Raw genomic sequence first — 21,594 nt, forward strand, 5'->3', positions numbered from 1 at the left:
GCTCCGGTTTCCTCCCACCCTCTAAAAATATACAGGGTTGATTGGTTGATTGAATGTAAGTCGATGGCATGAGTTTCAATAGCTAGAATCGACGTCCACTGCATTATAAATTAATTTAAATGTAAAGTTTAAATAGCAATCAAGAGCGAGAAGAACATATATACAGGTCCAAAAACAATTAGGTTATTGTGGTGGTGGTTACAACTTCCCCATTGTTGACTGGTAACTGCCTTAATGTCAGGGGTTTAGATTTGGATAGAATTTGTTAGGTTAATCTGGGGAAGAGGAGGAAGTTGAAACCAAGTATAGATCATCTATCTATGGATGGGGCCACACTAGGCCTTCTTTCTCACTGCTACTTTCAGGCCGAATGATAGAAGCATGATGACCAATGTCTTTAGGTTCAAGACAATTTTATTTCCAATAGCTATCAGGCTTTTGAACCTACCCTTGTTACACTAAACATAAAGTCCCTTAACATCACAAAAGGACTGTCTGTGCTATTATTATGTCATATTTTGTCCTCTTTCACTATAGTAAGTGTGAATATTTATCAACTACTGACCTTTTGCATTTATTATTTATTTTTCATTTAGTGTACAGTATTGTGGTTTTCTCATGAGGCATCTGTTTGGCTGCAGCAAGTAAGAATTTTGATGTATATGTACATTGTCCAATACATATGACAATAAACATTATTTTCTACATCAATGCCAATTATAATGATTTATAATGAATTTATCACTGCCTCCCAATAGGACTTGTTCATGGACAAAAATATCCCTAATTTGCTGGCTGCATTCCAATTTTGGATACAGAGCTTCAACTTGCTGAGTTCTTTTATATTGAAACTGGTGATGCCACCTACTGAAACTGTGCAAGGTGGAAGAAGAATATCGATTTATTTAAAAGAAGAGGAATGAACCCAAGAGAGAAAAACAAGATCAGTAAAACCCCCTTCACCAGAATTCAAGCAACCACCAAAAAGAACGGCAGAGAAAAAAAAGGTAAAAAAGCACTGAGGTTTAAAATTGGGGCACCCTGGAGGTTAGTTCACTAACCACACAACAACACACAATCTCAAGAACTCAGCAAATATATTCATCCAACATCTACCAATCCCATTAGGTGTTGGATAGTGGAGATTTTCGGCATGTATAAGGTTATTGGCATTTTAATTGCATTGAAAGAATATAATTGTTAAAATCATTTAATATTTCTCAAATCTGGGACATTTCACACATAATAAAAGAACTTGACATTTGTCAAAATTAGGGCTTTGTCAATTATCAAAAGCATTCTCATCTTTTGGATATTGTTGACTAGTAACTGCCTTAATGTCAGGGGTTTAGATTTGGATAGAATTTGTTAGGTTAATCTGGGGAAGAGGAAGAAGTTGAACTTACTCTTGACCACTCAAGTGTCCGTCTGATTTCACAGTTGCCTATTTGGCACATGGATCATGAGAAGATCTGCAAATCTTCGATATAAAACAGTGGTTTTCAACCCTATTTCAGTCTAGGGTCCCCCTGGCTTCCGACCTAACATGCCATGGCCCACTAATGGCAATGACTGAGCAATATGTTCAAGTCAAAGGCAGCTCTGTAAGAAACACATCTTTATCTAACTTACATAATGATTGGACCCTGTGGCCCGCCATGGCCCACTGGTTGAGAACCATTGTTTGAAGGATCATTGCGGCAGCACTGATTAGGAGTGGCTCACCTTGCAACAATTTCTGGCCCATTATTACCAAAAAACAGTTTGGTTCAAATGTCATCCTCAATAAGTGATGCAATATTAGCAGCAAGCCCAAAATATACCATTCTTCTCATAGAATTGTTATGTGAGAAGAGGCCATTTGGCCCATTATGTCAATAATGTCTTGTGGGGTAATCCTGTCACTTTCATTCTGCAATTCTTTGCTCACAGCTCGGCACTGTGTTCATTCTTAAGTATCTGTCTGCTTCCCTGTTTAAGCTTTTCTTCACACTACACATCCTTGTAGATGATGAATTTCAGACTCTGACTGCTCTAAATAATAAGTAAGTTAATCCTCACATTCTCCTTTCAACCTGTTGCCCAGAAAGGTCTTGAGCCTTCCAGTAATGAGAACAATTCCCTTCTATTAATCCTTTCTAAACCTGTTTCATTGATTTATTGACAAATTGATCTGAAATATGAACCATATGTTGGCACTATCACTGTAGATATTTCTGTATCTTTCTGTTCCTTTGTTCAAAATTCAAAATGCACACTGCAGATGGGCTTGCACCTCCAATCAAATTTATTTTAGCTTCTTAGCTTGTTCAGGCCAGCTGATTGATTAGTTCTCTGTTCTAGTATCCTGAGATCTGAACTAATGATCTGAAGATATGAGTTCAAGTCCCATCACAATAGTAGGGGAATCTAAATTCAAGTAATTAAATCTAGAATGAAATGGTAATGGTAATTATAAAACTGGTCGATTGTCACAGGAGCCCATCTGTTGAAGTAATGTTACTCAGGGAAGGAAATCTGCCAACCTTGCCTGGTCAGGCCAAGATGTGGTTAGTACCCAATGAAAATTATAGAATTCAATCTGCCTTCTGAAATTGCTGGCAAGTACTCAGTTTAGGGACCAATTATTGAAGGGCAGTAAATGTTGGCCTTGCCAGTGACATTCACATCCTGGAAATGAATGAATCAGGTTTGTTGATTCATACTTGGGTGCAGTCATGTTTTCAGTCCTTCACGGATGTCAAGAGTGAGGAGCCCACTTGTTAAAGGTTACTTTAGTTCACCTGGCTTGATATGTCCAAAGTCAGGAAGCTTTGTTTATTGTCACATGTCCTGAGATGCAGTGAAAATTTAGCTTCAGTATTGTCTAAAAAGTTTTGCAGTTTGTATATTTTTGAAATGAGCATGTATGACTGAGTTCGGTTTTAGAAGGCATTTTTACTTAATCAAACAGAAATATACAAAATTGTAGATTCCACTCTGAACTAACGCAGAACATTCCTACAGAATTTGGGAATTGTCTGATGCAGCTAAGACACATTCCATCCAATGGAATTGTAAACAGAACCTCGAGTCTCCATTGGATGAAAGTTCACCACAATATAGAGATCTCAATTATTACTGGAGCATATCACTAATTTGAGAGATTTCTTATCTTTACTAATCATTAAGCTTCTTGGGTCTTAATCTCTGAAAATAGAAGTTAAGTCTGACTAAATCCTGTTGCATAAATTTCTTGGTTAAATATATTTTCTTGATTAAAGATCTACTTGAGAATTTGTTTCTAGTGAGTGCTTAAGTGAAATTTTTTATGGCAAATTGCTCATTACATACAATCTTTAGACAAACAACAGGAAATTTATTTGTCATTGTCAAAAGCTGCTGACCTCTGAAGACCCCGCAATAACTCTTCATTATGATGGATGCCAGTGAACACACAAGTCTTGGTAAGTTCGCACCGATTCTGTCATGCAATCTCATGGTGCCACCTTCTGCTCACAGCACACCAGTGCAATGACCTAGAAAGCAATGAATGGTTGAAGAAGCAGTGTTCCCATGAATAGACCTGTAGTTAGGAATATATAATCAAAGTAAGAATTATTCCCAGCCACTTCTCTGTGTGTGCTTTTTTGTATTTATATTTTGAATAGGAATCTTGGTGTGTTTTCTCATCTCCCTGGATATGGGCACAGCAGTGGAAATCTGTTATATTGCTAAGATGAGATCACCGGAGAACTGTCAGCAGTTTCATTGTCAAGATGTTTCCTATACATTGCCTCACATGTTTCCATATCTACACTCGCACATTAGAAACCAAACAGAATTGTATTAAATGTAATGAGGATTTCCAATATAAAAGAGACGCTGATGCATTCGCATTATTGATCTTGAAATGGCCCTGTGTGTTTATCAGTCGAAGGACTGTTGAAGGAATGCAAATCAACTCCTTTACTGTTGAATAAAATTTAACTCCACCCAATGCCTTTGAATGTCATTGGTTTTCACACAGCTCTTCATAGTCATTTCAAGGCCATTGCTGAAGGTATTCACTTTTGACATAAATGACTTTTTTTCTCAGCTTAATTTGTATTACTGGCAATCGGAGAGCTACAAGCTGGATAAAGCAGACCAGAAAAATGCATATGTGAGGTTTGTTCCTCAGTGGAATGACAACAAACTGTGCATGAGGAGATGAAGAATAAATCAAATGCAAAACACCATAAATGCCGAAAAAAAAATAAAGCAAATAATGTGGAACAATTAGCAGTTCAGGGAGAGTTTGTGGAGAGAGAAACAGTTGACCCTTCAGATTTGAGACCTTGCATTCAGATTGAGGAAAGATTGCCAATATATAAAGTGCAAGTGAAGATGAGATAGAGGGCAGTAGGTGATAGATGGAACAAGATTGAGAGGGAATGAATGGCAACTAGAATGAGCTGAGTGAAGAGAGAGGGGTGGTGAACAAAGGGAGTAGAAAATTAGTTGGGAGGAGAGAATTGGGTCCTTCTGAAATTGGAAAATGTAATTTTCATCCAATCAGGTTGCAAGTTACCTAAGTGAAATACAAGATATTATTCTTCCAATTTTTATTTGACCTTTCTGTGGCAATGAACAAAGCAGACAGGCCTTTGAGAAATGGGAAGGAAAGTTAAAATGGCACACAACTGCAACTTCAAGGCAGCAGATGTGAAGTGGAGGTGCTTTGCAAAATGATCGCTTGTACTTAGTTTCAAAGGGAATGCAGTTGGCTGGGTTGGAAGAGGTGTTGATGAACCTCTGCCTCAGCTGGAATGGCGGCAAGGGAGGAGAAACTGCAAGTGTTGCACCCACCTATGGTTGCAGTGGGAAGTACGAGGGGAGAAGGAGAAAAAGTAAAAATCCAACGCTGGAGAAACTAAGCTGGCCAAACAGTGTCCTTTATATAGCAAAGATAAAAATACATAACAAACATTTTGGGGTTGAGCCCTTCATCATGGTATGGGAAAATGTCAGCCGGCATCCAAACTAAAAAGGTAATGGGGGGGAAGATGTGCTTGCAAAGGCAGGAGGTAATGAGGAGAAGGGAGAGGCCACAGCAGCAAGCAAGGGGAGGAGGGATGACAAGGTGAATAATGAGGGAAAGGGATGGAGATCTGAGAGGGTGGAAGGAAAGGGAGGAGGAAAGGAGAGCAGGCTAGCAGAAATTGGAAAAGTCAATGTTAATGCCATCTGGATGTAGAATGCCCAACTGGAAAATCAGGTGTTGTTCCTCCAATTTACAGGTGGTTTGATGGGATAGTAAATGAGGCCATAGATGGACATGTGAGCATGGGAGTGGTGGACACATCTGAAATGGTTGGGCACTGAGAGGTCTCTGTTACTGGTGCAGACAGAGCGAAGGTGCTCACTGAAGCGAACTCCCAGTCTGTGACTGGTCTCTCCAATGTAGAGAAAGCCACAAAGGAAGCTCCAGATCCAGTAAATCAATCCTGTGGATATATATAAAGTGCTTCAATTAAAAGACTTGTTTGGGACCCCGGTTTGTGGTGAAGAAGGAGGTGTGGGTGCAGGTAATGGCACCTCCTGTGGCCACAGTGGAAGGTGTCTGGTGTGGGGGGGGGAGGGGGGCATGAGATTGGTAGGGAGGAATGATTGCACAAGAGTGTCCCTATGGAAGGCAGGGAGGGAGGAGAGGAGAAGATATGCCTGATAGTGGGATCCTGTTGTAATTACCAGAAATTCCAGAGGATAATGTGTTGGATGTGGAGGCTGGTGGGATGATAAGTGAGGACAAAAGAAATCCTGTATTTGTTGCATCTGGGGACATGCAGAGGGTTGGGAGGGTGCGGAGGGATGAGTAAATGAGAGAGTCACAGAGAGTGGTCCCAGTGAATAGCAGAGAGGAGAGGTGGGATCACACAGAACTAGAACCAGAATCTATTGTCATGAACAAGTCAGGAAATTCAGGGTTCACAGCAGCATCATAGAGAAAACATTCATATTGTAACCATCTTACACCATAACCATAAAAATTAAAAATAATATTTCAAGAAAAGTGAGGCAGTGTCTTTGCTTAATTGATTATTCAGGAATCTGATGGCAGCAAGGAAGAAGCTGTCCTTGTGCCACCAAGTGCCCTTTTCCCCGATGGTAGAAGAGTGAAGAGGACCTGGGTGATGAGAGTCTTTGAGGACAGAGGCTGCTCTTTTAAGACACCGCCTCATGAAGATGTCCTCAATGGAGTGAAGTTTGGTGCCCATGATGTCACAGGCCAAATTAACAACCCTCGAGAGTTTATTTTTGTCCTGAGCGTTGGGGCCTCCATACCAGGCAGTGATGAAACCTCTCAAAATGCTCTCCACGGTACACCTGTAGAAGTTTACAAGAGTCTTCGGTGACATAGTAAAGTTGGCAGAAATAGCAAAGTGTTACAAACTAATAACCCTTTTAATTATGTTTGGGACAAAAGAGTTTTGTTAGCACTAACATTGGAACAACAATTGAAAATTCAATGGACAATGACCATTTCAAAATAATAGCTTTTCATAAAATTTTAATAACATAACATTTCTTACTTAACTCTAAACTTACTTAACTCTCAACTTAACCCCCACTATATGCAAATGTAAATGCATTGTGTGTGTGTGTGTGTGTGTGTGTGTGTGTGTGTGTGTGTGTGTGTGTGTGTGTGTGTGTGTGTGTGTGTGTGTGTGTGTGTGTGTGTAATTCCAAGTCTCACTCTGAAAAGTCAATCTTTAAAAGTTCATCATCATTTTAGACTTGCTTGAAGGTCTCAAATTCTCAGTTCAGAAATAATTATCAAGAACTTTTAAACATTATATCCTCAGGCCTCTTTTACTCACAATTATGTTTTCCACACAAAGAATCTGCCCTCTTCTCAAAGACAGCGAATGTGGCTATTTTCTTCAACAATGAATTCACAAACCCAGACAAGAGTTAAACAAAGTGGCCAAACACAAAAATAGACCCAGTAGAATTCTTTCCTCTTTTCCAAAGAGACAGTAAAATGGTCTTCACTAATTCAAAAGCCACTGATTCTGTGTTCCCCTTCTTCCAAGATTAATACACAACAATCAGCACCAAGTTTGGTCAGTGTAACTCAACCCTCTCTTTCACCAGGTTTCAACCGCTGTATATCACAGGTTTTTGACTTCTGTGAACTCCAAAAACTGAAAACAAAATGTCTAAATTCAGTAATATATTTGACCATTACATCATTACTGAGGTGAGTCCCAATTCTTGTAAATCACATGACCATCAGTTTTATTTTTACCAAAATTCTGTTCCTTTTTCGAAACCATTTCATATCCATAACTACCTCTGACCTCATCTCTGTTCAAGAGGCTTAAGTGGCTTTGATTAAAAACAGATGACTTCCTTCAACAGTTCTTGAATAATTAAGACCCACTTGAAACAAATTAGCTCTGTCTGTCCAAGGCAAATCAATTCCGAGAAAGAACTCTTTTCTTTTGAAAACAATAGTTCTCTATATAGGTGCTGTGACCTGTGTGTGACCCTATACCAACCTACAACTAACTTACTAAGAATACAGATACAATTTTTTATGGTGCTGTGTGGTAGAATGGGCTTGCGAGAAGGAATGTTCCATATAGTCAACAAAGATTAGTGCAACTAGGGCCTAGGTTCATGTAACTATGGTCCATGACTACATCTTTAAAAATAAAGGTGAGAGCTTAATATCATCCATTGAAAGTAAAATAAAAGTTGAGCGTGGCAGCCAAGGCAAAGTCAGACATCTCACTCTCCACCTGGAAAGGTGTGAACTCATCTATTGCATGCATCGCCGCCTTGGTGATGTCATCCTTGATATGGCCAAAGGCTGCGCAGGCCTCTGCTGACAGGGAAAAATAGGTGGCTTTTACTAATGTGTGAGCCTTGTCCGCAAAGTTGGGGATCTATTGAGCATAGTAAAAGGGGAAACCAATGGGCTCTGAGGGTGTGGGGTAGGGGGTGCAAATGGTTGGGGTCAGAGCCAATTATGCCCTTTTCAAACATGCAGCCAAGAATGACTAGTCAGGTTTTCCAGAACATACATTTCTCCCTGTTACAAGTAAGGTTCAAGAGCTTTGCAGCCTGGAGGAATTTTCGAAGGTTGGCCTGCAGGTTGTGGCTACAGATAGTCACATTGTCAAGATATGGAAATGTGGCCTACAGTTTAGGGTGGTCCACAATGTAATCCATCTCCCACTGGAAAATGAAGACCCCATTGATGATGCTGAAGGAAGTGGTAGAGACGGCCATCCCTCTCAAACGCAGTATACTGGTTGTCCTCCGGATGGATCGAATGCTGGTGATATGCCAACTTAAGGTCAATTGAGGAGAATACCCAATATTGTGCAAATTGATTAACCATATCAGATATGTAGGGGAGGGGATATGGATTGAGCTTAATGTACTGGTTGATGGTCTGGCTATGGTCCATGATCATCCTGTTCTTCGCCCCATTCTTGACTACAACCACCTCAGCCCTCCAGGAATTATTGGTAGCCTCAATAATGCCATTGCCCAACCAACACTGAACCTCTGACTTGATTAAAGCTGTCTGTGGCACAATATCACCTGCTCCTGGTGGCCACCGGCTTGCAGTTGGTGGTGAGGTTCATGAACAGTGGTGGATTGGTGACTTTGAGTGTTGTTAGCCCACAGGTCATGTGCAGAGGTCTGTCTAGGATCTGGTAATTGAAAATAGTTAAGGGGGGATGGGTGCCATAGAACATTGGCACTGGAAGTCCATCCCCAGCAGCAAAGGGGCAGAGAGCTGCAGCATGACAAGAAGTCTGAGGTATTTGTAAACTGTGCCTCCATAAGTCAAAATCACCATTCAGGACCTGTGGAAGTCTACCATATGGGATTTGGACACAAGTGATATCTTATGGTTGGCTGGCCGCACTTTGAGGGATAGATGTTTAGCAGTATCGGGGTGAATTAAATTTTAAGTGCTCCTGCTATCCAACACACAGTTCATTAGTGCCCATTTACCTAGATGTCCATCATGGACCTGCCAAGTTTGTGTGGTCCCTTTTGCTTCAGGGTGATGGAGGCCAATATGGACTCACTGTCCACATCCAATGAGAGCCCGTGTTCCCAAGATGGCCACATTCACTGTTCCCCTGTGGTGCTGCAGGCCCAAGAACATAGCACAGGCCACGTGGTCCAAAATGGTGGCCCCTATGACTTGCACATGGTGTCATTAGTCCGCATAGAGGATGGCGCTAATTGTGCTGCTCGGGGTGGTGGTTGTCTGCATGCAGCACTGTTAGGTTTCGCGGGCAGGTTAGACTGGTAGATTTTTGTGCAATGTCCAATTTTTCCACATCTAGCACATTCCACCTTCTTGGCAGGGGAATATTTCCTCAGGTGCTTACCCTGCCCAAAGAAGTAGCATTTGGGGGATAACCCATCATGGTGGCCGAGGTCAGGTGGCTAGAGGAGTGTGATGATGCCTGTGACCATTCATTCCCTGTATGAGACAGTCCACATCACAAGATAGCGGCACCTGTGGTGGCCCACAGGAAGCCAAGTAGTCATCTGAGCTTTGGAGGGCCACCTCAGCATTTCTGTTAATATAACCAGACCTTTCAGTTCGAGTACCCTCTGCTCCAGAAGTTGCTATCTTATGTATCTGGATCAGATTCAAGCCACATTGGAATCCCAAATGAGATCCTCTGCATTCTGGATGGCCGTCATGGATTTTTATTTGCATGCCCTGCAGAGAGCCCCGGAGGGCCTGTAGGTATTCGGCGCTCAACTCACTGAGTTACTGCTTCCTGGTAGCCAAGAGATGCCATGCATAAACCTTGTTCACTCTTCTGCGATACTGGGTCTTCAATGCACTCATGTCCTCTGCATACAGTTTGGCAGCATTGATCATGGGGAAGACTAGGGGTCTGACTCGTGAGAAGAGGAGCTTCAGTCTGTCCTCATCTGTGTGGACAATAATCACGGTTGCCATCAGGAAGTCCTCAAAACCACGTAGCTGTGGCAATACGAGGAGTTTAAAGTCCTGGTATACTATGCCCCCGACAGTCAATGTTACTGTGCAACTGCCACAAATCTCTGCCAAGTGAGATTTGGACGCCATGGAGATCCGGTGGCTCACAGGCTTCTGGAGCTTGTCCTCATTATCCTGAATAGCTGCTGCGGAGGCTGTGAGGAACTTTTTGAAACAGCAGGGCCAGAGCGCGAACCTGTCAGCTGCCTTGGGTTCCCTCGGGTCGATATCCATTTGATCCAACTTCACGTACTTGTCCATGTTCTCAAAAGTTCTTGTAAATAAAATTGATGCACCATCAATTACACAAAGACTGAAGTTGCCGAGACTGAAGGCTTTTAATTACAAGAGATGGACAGCATCCCCATTTTGGTCGCTCACACTGACCCGTATTGGAACTGGGTGCAGGCTTGTGGCATGACAGCCGTTATGGTGAAGAAAGGGGGAGGAATCACGAGCCGGCCAGTGAGAGCAGGGTCAACCAGGAAAGGTCATGACATTTACATATAGCATGCAAATATATACAATGTTCCTGTCAGGATTAATTAACAGGCACAGGGAACCTTGGTTTTCAAGGGATATTAGCAATCTGGTAAAATGGAAGAGAGCGAGAGAGGTATATAGCAGGTGTAGGCAACAAGGAGCAAATGAGGTACAAGAAGAGTATAGAAAATGGAAAAGAAAGGAAGGCCGAATGGGAAGCAGTAAGGCAGGCAGAGAGGGAAGAGATAGAGGAAAAAAGAGAGGCAGAAAGGAAGGCCGAATGGGAAGCAGTAAGGCAGGCAGAGAGGGAAGAGATAGAGGAAAAAAGAGAGGCAGAAAGGAAGGCCGAATGGGAAGCAGTAAGGCAGGCAGAGAGGGAAGAGATAGAGGAAAAAAGAGAGGCAGAAAGGAAGGCCGAATGGGAAGCAGTAAGGCAGGCAGAGAGGGAAGAGATAGAGGAAAAAAGAGAGGCAGAAAGGAAGGCCGAATGGGAAGCAGTAAGGCAGGCAGAGAGGGAAGAGATAGAGGAAAAAAGAGAGGCAGAAAGGAAGGCCGAATGGGAAGCAGTAAGGCAGGCAGAGAGGGAAGAGATAGAGGAAAAAAGAGAGGCAGAAAGGAAGGCCGAATGGGAAGCAGTAAGGCAGGCAGAGAGGGAAGAGATAGAGGAAAAAAGAGAGGCAGAAAGGAAGGCCGAATGGGAAGCAGTAAGGCAGGCAGAGAGGGAAGAGATAGAGGAAAAAAGAGAGGCAGAAAGGAAGGCCGAATGGGAAGCAGTAAGGCAGGCAGAGAGGGAAGAGATAGAGGAAAAAAGAGAGGCAGAAAGGAAGGCCGAATGGGAAGCAGTAAGTCAGGCAGAAAGGGAAGAGAGAGAGAGAGAGAGAGAGAAAGAACGGAAGCATGAGCTAGAACTAGCTAAATTAAAGCTGACCCTAATGCAAAGAGAGGGAGAAGCCCAAAACCCATGTGCTGGTAAGTAGAGAAGTGAGATTAGTTCCTCCATTTGAGGAAGCTGAAATAGACCAGTTTTTTCAGCATTTTGAGAAAGTAGCTGTAAATTTAAAATGGCCACAAGATAAGTGGTCACTCCTGCTACAAAGTGTTTTAAAGGGAAAGCCCAACAGGTGTATTTGTGTCTCACCGTACAACAAGCAGCTGATCATGAATTTGTAAACCAGGATATACTCCGATCTTATGAACTAGTCCCAGAGGCTTGTAGACAAAAGTTCAGGAGATTTTAAAAAAGCAGCAACCCAATCTTACCTGGATTTTACTTATTGAAATGTTGTGTATTTTGATCGGTGGTGTGCTGCAATGAAAGGAAAAAATAACTTTGATTTATTGAGGGAAATCATTCTGATTGAGGAGATTTAAAAAAATTGTGTTCCTGATGATATTCAAGTGTACTTGGCAGAGAAAAATATAAAAACTTGGCAAGAATTGGCTAAATTCTCAGAGGAATATGCTTTAACTCACAAGCCTAAGTGGACACCAGTAAAAACCTTTCAAAGGAATACTGCTGATAATCCAAGTAGAGTAGAAAGAAAATTTAGAAGTGAGGTTAAAGGAAGAGAGGAAGAGAAATGGGTGAAGGAAAAATTTTCAAATGTTGTTTGCCACTATTGTAAGAATCCAGGGCACATAATAGCAAATTGTCCTGTACTGAAAAGGAAGAAAGAGAAAGGGGTGGTACCAACTGCCTGTGTTCAGAGTGAGAAAGTTAGGGATATTTTTAAACCATTCATGACTGCAGGTTTCATTTTGGTTAAAGAAGGATCCAATCAAGTGCCAGTTAAAATCCTGTGGGATACTGGAGCAGCCCAATCGCTTGTATTAAGCAACATTTTGAATTTTGGTGAGGAGGCTGATAGTGAAGATGTGAATTTAATTAAAGGAATTGGTGGTGAAGCAGAGCCTATAACTTTGCATAGAATAGTGATGAAATCAGACTTAGTTAATTGCCTGGTTACGATAGGGATAAGATCAAGTCTGCCAGTGGACAAAGTTTCTCTTTAGTTAGGAAATCATTTAGCATAGGGTAAAGTTATACCTGCAGTGAAACTCACAAGTAAGCCATTGGTTTATGAGTCCATTACTAGAGCCATGTCTAGAAAAGAGATAGAGGTAGAAAAAGTCTGTGATGATCCTGTAGTGGAGGCAAGAATTGCTGTTTTCAAGAGAAGAATTAATAGCTAGACAAAAGCATTGATCCTGATTTTGCTGGGAAAAGATACAAGGTTCTGTCTAACCATAAAATTGAAACTGTGCCAATAGGTTACTTTGTTCAAGATGGAATATTGATGAGAAAGTGGAGACCACATGTGATACCTGCCAGTGAAAACTGGGTGGTAATAAGGCAAGTTGTAATTCCCAAAACTTACAGGAATGAAATATTAAAGTTGACTCATAGTACTCCTTTAGGATGTCATCTTGGAGTGAAGAAGACAATAGAAAAGATATGGAAACAATTTAATTAGCCAAAATTAAGAAAGGAAGTTGTGAACTTTTGTAGAACTTGTCACACTTGTCAACTGGTGGGCAAGCCTAATCAAGGACCACCAGTGGCACTTCACAACCCATCCCCGCTTTCGGGGAGCGCTTCTTAAAATTGATAGTGGATTGTGTTGGCCCATTGCCAAAAACTAAGTCAGGAAATGAATATTTGTTAACACTCATGTGCACAGCTTCAAGGTTTCCAGAGGCTATTCCCCTGACAAACATAAAAGCATAGACGATTGTGAAGGCTATGCTAATTTTTTTCAAACTGTTTGGCCTACCAAGGGAAACTCAATAGGACCAAGGGAGTAATTTTATGTCTGGAATATTTCAACAGGTGGTGTATGAATTGGGAGCCCATCAAATTGTGTCATCTTTCTATCATCCTGAAAGTTGAGGGGCCTTGGAAAGGTTCCATTTAACTGTGAAAAATATTGCATGGAAAATAAAAAGGATTGGGATGATATACAATCAAATCTGTTGGATTATGTTTTTAAATTTAAAAACAGATTACATCAGACTTGCGAAAGGGCAAGAAAAAATTAAAAATACTGCTCAGGGAAAAATGAAAATTCGGTATGATCAAAAAGCAAAAATTAGGGACATTAAACCTGGCAACAAAGTATTGGTTTTGTTTCCAAAGCAGTCAACCCCTTTGAGAGCTCAGTTTTCAGGACCATATAAGGTGAAATCAAAAATTAACCAGGTCAGCTATGTCATTGAGATGCCTGATCATCGAAGAGAGACACAGGTCTGTCACGTGAACTTGCTTAAACCTTACTTTGAGAAAATGATTGAGGAGGAGACTAGGATTCCTAACAAGGTGATAGTTATAGAGGAAAGTAAGGAGGAGATAAGTTTTGTGGAAGGTCATGGAGCACAGAAAGTGATAAGCTCCAGGCTTGAAAATTCTATAGTTTTGCAAAACTTAGACACCAAATTAATGCATTTGACTAAATCAGAAAGGGAAGAAATGAAGACATTACTTATGAAATTTAAGGATATATTCCCAGATGTTCCAAGAAGAACTACTGTGGCTTGTCATGATGTGGAGGTCGGTGATGCTAAGCCTATTAAGCAGCATCCTTACCGAGCTAATCAGGAAAAGAGCAGATTGTTGGATCAAGAGGTGGATTATATGCTCAAAAATGACATCATCCAAAAATCAAGTTCAAATTGGAGTTCACCCTGTGTTCTGGTGCCTAAGCCAGATGGCTCAATTAGGATTTGTACAGATTATCAAAAGGTAAACATGGTGACAAACACTTAAGTGTTTCCTGTTCCTAGAAAAGATGATTGTATAGATAAGGTGGGGAAGGCTAAGTTTCTTACAAAGATTGATCTCTTAAAAGGATACTGGTGTGTTCCTTTGGCAGAGAAAGGCAGGGAGATTTCTGTATTTGTTATTTTATGAGTATAATGTTATGCCTTTTGGGATGAAAAACACATCTGGCACATTTCAAAGAATGATTAATGCAGTAATTCAGGGTTTAGAGCAAACAGGAGCCTATATCGATGATTTAGTAATTAGTACGGATACATAGGAAGAACACATGCTTGAATTAGAGCAGTTATTTCAGAGACTGGTGGAAGCACACCTCACAGTGAATTTGCACAAAAGTGAGTTTGGACATGCCACTGTAATTTATCTGGGTTATGTGTAGGACAGGGACAGATGGCACAGGTTGGAGCGAACATATTGTCTATTACTGCATTCCCTATCCCCGATGATAAGAAAACTCTTGGAGATTTCTGGGTATGATTGGCTACTTTCATAGATTTTGTAAAAACTTTGCAGAAATTGCACTCCCATTAACAAAACTACTTGGAAAGAAAGAAAAATTTATCTGGTCAGATGCATGCCAGGAAGCTTTTCTGAAGTTAAAGACCATTTTATGCCATCAGCCTGTACTTGTGCCCCTAACTTTGAAAAGCCATTCTCTTTAGCTGTGGAAGCCAGTGATGAAGTGATTGGTGCTGTACTGTTACAGAAGAAGGATGGTGATGCAGTAGAACATTCCATTTCGTACTTCTCAAAAAAGTTTAATGACCGTCAACAAAATTATTCAACCATTGATGAGTTATTAGCACTTGTTTTAGCATTGCAACATTTTCATGTGTATATTTGTACTGCTCAAATACCATTAATAATATATTCTGATCATAATCCATTAGTTTTTCTGTCTAAAATGAAATATAAGAACAGACAGTCATTGAATTGGAGCTTACTATTACAAGAGTATGGCTTAATTATTACACACACAAAGAGGACGGATAACATAATAGCAGATTGTTTGTCAAGATGTTAATCTGGGTAAATAAGATCTAATCACATACTTACTGTAAAAAAAATGGAATGTTTATTTTATTTATGTAATACTTCCATTAATTGTGAAAAATTTGTTCTTGTGGACCAATTTTTTGTTTTTTTAGCAGGGGAGGTGTTACAGATTTCTGCATTGTATTTTGACCTATGTGTTGTGTGGTTTTATGTTAAAAAGTGGCAGTTTGCCTTTAAGAGCCAAGGTGAAGGTAGATTGCTGAGACAGGGAGACAGACTGGGCATGTGCAGAAAATTATCTAAAAATTTCTGGACTTGGACAATAAACCACAACTGGGTGGTGCTGTGGAGTGGAAGAAGGCCCAGAGCATGAGTCATGGTCTGGAGGACAGTTTAGAATGTTGGGATTTCAAAAAGGGATGAACATTCCGAAGGCAGCCAGAAGGATCCAGACCAAGCCATTGTTCCTCTCTCTGCAAGCAACACAAGAAGACAACTTCAAATTTTGTGATCTCTCTCTTTCAAAGATTTTTTGGCTTCAGTTTACCAAACAAACTGAATTTTGTTTGTGATATTTACTTTGGTTGAGATCGAAATTTTGTGAGTCTTATGTGTTTTGTATTTTTTTTGTGTCTAAGTTTTTCTGTGGGCTGGTTGGAAATATAATTTAGACTTTAATTACATATATTATATTTAGGCTGGGGAACTTATTAGTTTTCCACTGTTATAGGAATTTGCATAGGAACCAGTGGGCATTGTTATAAAAGGGGGGATTTTGAATTAAAGTTTGAAGGTGAATTTTTTGTTAATAAAGTAATTGTTCATCTTTACCCCTGTGTGATATGCCTTCTTTGTGGTTGCTGGTTTGATCTTGTAACAATGATTAAAGCTTATTAATCACAACTCAGTCTAACGTGGTTAATCAATCGCACTGCAATTTAATCACCATAATTTTTGTGCCATGTACAAGGCAATACAGGTGGATAAACTGGACACTGACCCTAAAAATCCAGAGGCCTCCATCAAATTTGATCAATGACTGTACTGCATCAACACTGTCATGAGATGCAACAACGTGCAGAGTGAGGAAGATAAACGAGACCTACTCTTCACTCAAGGTGTCCACTGCGTTTTTCAGATGATCAGAGACTGCAATAATTACCCAGCCGCAATGGAGCTCTGGCAGAGGCAGTATCAGACCCCGACAAAAGTCATCTATTCCATATACCTTCTGGAGAGTTGGTGGACGAATACATGTGGTTCCTGTTGGAGTAGGGGCAAACCTGTAACTGCAGAGATGTCTCTGCTGCTGTCCACTTAGAGCAGTGGTTCCCAACCTTTTACTTTCCACTTACATACCACTTTAAGTATTCCCTATGCCATAAGTGTTCTGTGATTAGTAATTGATTGCTTAAGGTGGTATGTGAGTAGGAAGGGAAGGTTGAGAATCACTGCTCTAGACCCAATTATTACTGAAATATTTTGCTTGAGAAAAATTGTCATTGGCCCAGTTCCTTTGGAGATATGAAACTGTGCACATAATGAATCAATTTGGAATGATTAAAATAGTGGTTTTCAAATTTTGTCTTTCCAATCACATACCACCTTAAGTCATCCCTTATTAATTACAGAACACTTATGGCATAGGGAATACTTAAAGTGAGTGGAAAGAAAAAGGTTGAGAACCACTGACTTCAAGGAACTGATATGATGCATGTGTGGCTCAATTCAAGTCTGATCACATCAGAGAAAGACTCCTAGAAAAGGGTGATCAAAGCCTGCAGGATGTCAATGTGATTCTGTTTTCATGTTTAATGATAATTAAAATCAACTTTTGTTTTAGTAACCATTTGTCTTGGTGAATATCTATTGCTGCTGGGTTTTGGGGTCCTCTGGGTTTGTAACACTGGAAATTATAGGCTGGTAAGTAACCATTTGTCTTGGTGAATATCTATTGCTGCAGGGTTTTGGGGTCCTCTGGGTTTGTAACAATCAGTTTCACAATGTATTTTGTGAATAGTGATGGTGCATCAAGGTCCTTCAAGCCCACAAACCCCATGCGGCTCAATTATACCCAATTAACCTACAACCCCTCACATTTTCAGGGGTGGGAGGAAACTGGAGCACCAGGAGGAAACCCACACAGACATGGGAAAAATGAACATATTCCTTACAGATAGAGCCAGGTTCAAACCCTGGTCAATGGCACTCTAAGTGTTACGCTAAAAGCTATGCTACCCTCTAGAAGCACTCTATTGACGGCCATATGAGAGAAAGGCTACGCTCAACTTCCTCTCGCGAAATGAAAAGGAGCAAGTGGCTCATGTGTCAATAGGTGAGCGCTTTGGTGCAATGACCATAATTCTATTGGTTTTAAAATAGTTCTGACAAAAGTAGGAAATGTTTACAAATTAAGTCTTAAATTGAGTCAAACCTAAATTTGAAGGCATTTGACATGATGTTGCAAAGTTTGATTAGGAGAGGCAATTTGCAGGGAAAGGAACACCTTAGCTACACCTACAATTTAATTATTTGCCTTGATTATGTTACCTGAGCGCCATTTATCCTTCAAACAAAGTCTGACCAAAAAAAAAAAATTTTGGTTCATTTTCTCAGTCCTATTGAAGGATTTCTTTACCTTGTTTAAGAGGTGACATTTCAAAGGACCTTCTATTGGCTGCTGAGCACTGTGGGAATTTCTGAAATTAAAAAAAAACTTTCTATTAATGCTGTCTTTCAAACAGGAGAAAATACATGCTCTGTTTATTTTTTATGCATTTTAATGATACAGCAGGGAAGAAGGCCCTTCCAACCCATGAAACTTGTGCCACCCAATTTCACCCAATTAGCCTACTAACCTCGTACGTTTTGGAGGGTGAGCGGAAACCCGGGGCACCCAGAGAAAACCCACACAGGTCACGGGGATAACATTCAAACTCCTTACGGACAGAACTGGATTTGAACCTGAGCCCCTGCCGCTGTAATAGTTGCTCTAACCTCTATGTAACAGTGCCACCCCAAACAAGAAGATTTGTTTCAAAATAGTTTATAACTTATGATGAGGAATAAATACACAGGATGTTGAGGCTACATTTATTTCCCTTTGCCCCCCTACCCCCACTTCCCCTTTACATACTTGGCTTCACACTCCAGTTGCTTTATGATTTGATTTCTGGAAGGAATCACCACTCCAGCGAGCAGTATGGGAGATGATAGCCAAAATTTCCCAAACCACTTTGTGCTGCCTCAATCTGTGAGGAAGGAATTAACTGTGGGAATTTCCTGGTCTAATAATCAACATTTACTGCTGATTCACCTGTGCAACACACAAGACTTAAACTGTGTGCATCTTGCTATTTTATGAAAGAGAAAAAATGCCTTATCCAGCACTTATCAGTAAGAATAATGCAGCTAATAATTGGTAAGTGGCTTGAAACATTATATTTCTCTGGTTGGATCTATTATGTCTTTGTGTAGCCAACTGTATGGACTAATTAAATGGGAAGAGCAGCATGTCTAGTATTTCCTTTTGAATTTATTTAAAACAAAGTGAAATTGTGTGTTAGAACTGTTCACTCCCTCCAAATGATAAGACAAAAACAATTTTCATAAATTGCATTAAATGCAATGGCAGGTATTACAGGATTATTAAATCACTAGCCTATTTCTGTCCCTCAAGGAAGACTACAGGTCACAGGCGGCCACTCTCAGCTCTGGTCGCTAACGATATCCTAAATGAGGTGTTGAGCAATCATAGCTGACAAAAGAAAATTGTAAGAAATTAATTAAAATGAACTCATTAATTATTCTGTTATTCAGGTGTCAAATGGAGAGGTGTAATGAGCAAATTCAGACATGTAGGGAGCTTTATATCTTCTGAACCTCAGCAGGGAGCAACCATGTGTGTAATGTGAAATCAGTGAATTCTGGGCAAAACGTTGCCCATTTTGCATTGAGAAGATATTTCATTTAAAGTGCAATTTATTCTAAAACATTGCGAGCAGAATATCCATCGATTTTAAGTACCCTTCCTCCTTTTCTAAGCATCCTATTCCCTTCCCACAAGCTACACTACTTTTCCCCTTCATTAACCAGCATGCAACACTTTGAGCTTCTCGAACAAAATATGCCATTCTCCACTGGTTGCTTTTGTACCAGAAGATGAACACTGAAGCATTCTTGTGAATTAAATACAATTTAAATTAGATGTACAGAACAGTGACAGGCCCTTCTGGCCCACATGTCTGTGCCGCTCAAATATGCTAATCAACCTACAACCCCTGCACATTTTGGAGGAGACCAGAACACCCGGGGAAAACCCACACAAACGTGGGGAAAATGCACCAACTCCTCATAGACCGGATTCAAACTTGGGACGCTGTTGCTGTAATGGTATTGCGCCAACCGCCACATCGACCATGCAGGCAGTTGGGAGAAAATGACACTGTGAATATTCAAGAGAGAAACGTTTATATGTATTTTGGTTAATAAGGTTCATAGTGTGAAAAATTAAAAAAAATTAAGCTGCCAACTACTGTGATATCACAAGAGGCAGCCAATATTTTCGGTGTTGTGAATAGATGCACCTGCAGAGTTGACCTAATTTGGAGTACCAAATTTGGAGTACTGTGTACAGTTTTGGTCACCAAATTGTAGGAAAGATAGAAACAAAATAGAGAGAGTACAGAGAAGGTTCACGAGAATGTTGACAGGATTTCAAGGTTTGAGTTACAGGGAAAGGTTTTGTAGACTGGGGCTTTTTTCTCTGGAGCGTAGAAGATTGAGAGGGGACTTGATAGAGGTGTTTAAGATTTTAAAAGGGACAGACAGAGTAAATGTGGATAGGCTTTTTCAATTAAGAAAGGGGGAGATTCAAACTAGAGGACATGGTTTAAGATTGAAGGGGAAAAATTATAAGGGGAACATAAGGGGAAATTTCTTTACGCAGAGGGTGGTGGGGATGTGGAATGAGCTATCATTGGTTACATTTAAGGAAAGACTGGATCGTTACATGGATAGGAGGGGACTAGAGGGGTATGGACCGGGTGCTGGTTAGTGGGACTAGGAGGGTGGGGATTTGCTATGGCATGGACTAGTAGGGCCGAACTGGCCTGTTCTGTGCTGTAAGTGGTTATATGGTTATATGGCAATGTCGCATTTCCCAGGAGTTACAAATGGTAAACTTTTACTTCCCAAGTGCAAAACATTCAATATTGGATCTAACCAGGATAAAATTGACATTTTGACCATTTCCAGGTCAAATGAGCCCATGAGGAAATAAGGCAGAACACTGGCACAGAGAGCACTGCTAGAACAGGAGTTCACACAACGCAATTACAGTACCAGAAACCCGTGTTAAAATCTGGTGCAGTCTTTTAGGAGTTCTCACATTCTCCCCATCTCTGCTTGGTACTCTGGTGTCCTCCCACCCTTTCTAAAAATACAGGCTCTAAATTATTTGGGGTGTTTGGGCAGCAAGGGTTCATGGGCCAGAACAGCCTGCTACTGTCTAAATTTGAAATTTAAACTTCTACATGCTGTTCCTATTGGATTATTCAACTTCCAAGGTCTAAAGAGTATTCTTAAACCAGCAAGTAGTGGTTCTTTCATTACTTAGCTACTGAGATACTCAGCTGGTACCCCAGTATAAATGATCACTGAGAATGGGCTAGAGACATCTGGTTAAGTGGCTTGTGTAATTAGGCTACTACGTATATTGATCAAAGACACCACATTCCATCGAAGGCACTTATGGATACAGTTCTGGCCATCCAGTGATAGGATGAAATAGGTGAAGGGTAGACTCATCAGGATGTTATCAGGAATGGAGGGCTTGAGAGAGACAGAGACACAGACAGAGACAAAGACAGAGACAGAGACACAGACAGAGACACAGACAGAGACACAGACACAGACACAGACACAGACACAGACACAGACACAGACACAGACACAGACAGAGAGAGAGAGAGAGAGAGAGAGAGAGAGGTTGGGTAGTCTAAGGACAGTTACTTTCCTGTCATTATCAACTCCAGAATAAACCACCCACTAGTAAAATAATGTTGCCTCTAGTCTGTTCTAACCAATTTTTTTGTATTCCTTGGGACATAGGAGGCTGAATAATGACCGTAGGGGTTTAAAAAAAAAAGATTGGCATGCATAAAGTGGCTGCTCAGTTTTTGCGCTGGGTTGATGATATATATAGATATATAGACCAAGAGGGCTTGAGTTTAAGGTAAGCGGGGAGAGATTTAGGAGGGGCCTGATGGGTAACATTTTCACTCAGAATGATCAGCATCTGAAGCAAGCTGCCAGAGGAAACTAT

General features: G+C 40.7%; 1 long non-coding RNA gene across 5 annotated transcripts in view; it reads left to right on the forward strand.

The window, feature by feature from the left end:
• The first annotated feature begins 541 nt into the window (after positions 1–541).
• Positions 542–21,594, forward strand: part of LOC138755740 (uncharacterized) — a 116,678-nt gene continuing 95,625 nt past the window's right edge. For 3 of the 5 annotated variants that reach the window (XR_011352518.1, XR_011352521.1, XR_011352520.1), the window contains exons 1-3: positions 542–644; positions 759–1,007; positions 3,379–3,446. This is a non-coding gene — a long non-coding RNA (uncharacterized lncRNA). Of the gene's footprint in view, positions 645–758; positions 1,008–3,378; positions 3,447–4,078; positions 4,251–6,068; positions 6,411–21,594 lie in introns of those variants that run through there. The other 2 variants (XR_011352519.1, XR_011352517.1) reach the window with 2 other exon arrangements.

Source organism: Narcine bancroftii, chromosome 2 (genome assembly GCF_036971445.1).
Source record: "Narcine bancroftii isolate sNarBan1 chromosome 2, sNarBan1.hap1, whole genome shotgun sequence".
Classification (NCBI taxonomy): domain Eukaryota; kingdom Metazoa; phylum Chordata; class Chondrichthyes; order Torpediniformes; family Narcinidae; genus Narcine; species Narcine bancroftii.